The following is a 2636-nucleotide window of genomic DNA, read 5'->3' as shown; positions in this document are numbered from 1 at the left end:
TTATGACTCAAGTTCAAAAGGAATATTCTTAACTTCCTGCTGGTCATTCACAGCGGAATCTCAGAACCCTGGAACTGTCACAAGACCACGGTATCATTTATAATGTGTACTGTCGGAACCTTCTGGGACGATCATTTATAATGTGTACTGTCGGAACCTTCTGGGACGATCATTACTAATGTGAACTGTAGAAACCTTCTGGGACGATCATTTATAATGTGAACTGTAAAAACCTTCTGGGACGATCATTTATAATGTGTACTGTAAAGACCTTCTGGGACGATCATTTATAATGTGTACTGTAAAAACCTTCTGGGACGATCATTACTAATGTGAACTGTAGAAACCTTCTGGGACGATCATTTATAATGTGAACTGTAAAAACCTTCTGGGACGATCATTTATAATGTGTACTGTAAAAACCTTCTGGGACGATCATTTATAATGTGTACTGTAGAAGCCTTCTGGGACGATCATTTATAATGTGTACTGTAAAAACCTTCTGGGATGATCATTTATAATGTGTACTGTAGGAACCTTCTGGGACGATCATTTATAATGTGTACTGTAAAAACCTTCTGGGACGATCATTTATAATGTGTACTGTAAAAACCTTCTGGGATGATCATTTATAATGTGTACTGTAGGAACCTTCTGGGACGATCATTTATAATGTGTACTGTAAAAACCTTCTGGGACGATCATTTATAATGTGTACTGTAGGAACCTTCTGGGACGATCATTTATAATGTGTACTGTAAAAACCTTCTGGGACGATCATTTATAATGTGTACTGTAAAAACCTTCTGGGATGATCATTTATAATGTGTACTGTAGGAACCTTCTGGGACGATAATTTATAATGTGTACTGTAAAAACCTTCTGGGACGATCATTTATAATGTGTACTGTAAAAACCTTCTGGGACGATCATTTATAATGTGTACTGTAGGAACCTTCTGGGACGATCATTTATAATGTGTACTGTAAAAACCTTCTGGGACGATCATTTATAATGTGTACTGTAAAAACCTTCTGGGACGATCATTTATAATGTGTACTGTAGGAACCTTCTGGGACGATCATTTATAATGTGTACTGTAAAAACCTTCTGGGATCCATCTTCAGATGCACTATAAACGTCACACTACGGGCCGGTTTCCTGGATACAGATTAAACCTAGTGTTGGATTCTGGGTTAAACTTGGAACATTGCTATCCTAGAGGCATGATAGATCAGAAGTAAGACTATAGTATCTGAGTGTTGATAAGAGACTGGGTTTTTACATCAGAAGTGTTAATGGTTATCTGTAGGAGCCAGATGGCTTTGGAATGTGCTGGGTGGATGGGAGGAAGTCACAGGGTTGCTAGAGGGGATACGGGGGGAGGTCTTTGGGTTAGGCATCAAGGGGAGGTTGGAATGTGCTGGGTGGATGGGAGGAAGTCACAGGGTTGCTAGAGGGGATACGGGGGGAGGTCTTTGGGTTAGGCATCAAGGGGAGGTTGGAATGTGCTGGGTGGATGGGAGGAAGTCACAGGGTTGCTAGAGGGGATACGGGTGGAGGTCTTTGGGTTAGGCATCAAGGGGAGGTTGGAATGTGCTGGGTGGATGGGAGGAAGTCACAGGGTTGCTAGAGGGGATACGGGGGGAGGTCTTTGGGTTAAGCATCAAGGAGAGGTTGAGGTCAGGTCAGATCCCCTTAAGGGAGAAATAATGTTTATTACCCCATCACTTCCTCTTCCTGTCGAACAATAAAAGATGGAAAGAAGGTGGAGTGTATAATAAAATGCAAATTAATAACTTAAAAATCATACAATTTGATTTTCTAGATTTTTGTTTTAGATTCCGTCTCTCACAGTTGAAGTGTACCTATGATAAAAAATTACAGACGTCTACATGCTTTGTAAGTAGGAAAACCTGTAAAATCGGCAGTGTATCAAATACTTGTTCTCCCCACTGTACATACACACACACACTAGTGGTGGTGGAAACATGTTTTGTCTGAATGCAGCTGTATCAACCCTCTGGGAAGAATTCAACTAAGAATCATTGTCAACGGAGAATCTCATATAGCTCCCTAAGGCTGCATTTACACAGCTAGCCCAATTCTGTAGTTTATTTTACACACATTTTTCTTTTGACCAATCACATCAGATCTTTTTCAGAGCTGATCTGATTGGTCAAAAGAGCAATTAGTGTAAAAAAAATACAAAATAAACATCAGAATTGGGCTGCCTGTGTAAATGCTACAATAGCTGTGTCTGGGAAACCAGCCCTTAAGAGTTATAAACTCCTTATTGGGTTAGTACTTCAAACCAGAGGACTCGAGTGTCTTTCACGGCAAGAGACGTGACCATAACACACACATTCCTACTTATTTTACTCAAATGTATTCAAACCATAATAGACCAGCGGTATTCAACTCTGACCCTACAAGGGACGGAGCCTGCTGGTTTTCTGTTCTACCTGATAATTAAATTGCACCCACCTGTTGTCCCCAGGTCTAAATCAGTCCCTGAATAGAGGGGAACAATGGAGGGGGAAAAATGCAGTGGAACTGGTTTCTTGGTCCTGAGTTGAGTTTGAGGAATATAGACGATCTATTCAGTACACTACTTTTAACCAGAGCACGATGGG

This window comes from Salvelinus alpinus, chromosome 12, assembly GCF_045679555.1.
Source record: "Salvelinus alpinus chromosome 12, SLU_Salpinus.1, whole genome shotgun sequence".
Classification (NCBI taxonomy): domain Eukaryota; kingdom Metazoa; phylum Chordata; class Actinopteri; order Salmoniformes; family Salmonidae; genus Salvelinus; species Salvelinus alpinus.
The sequence above is the reverse complement of the archived record's forward strand: the minus strand, read 5'-3'. Positions refer to the sequence as shown.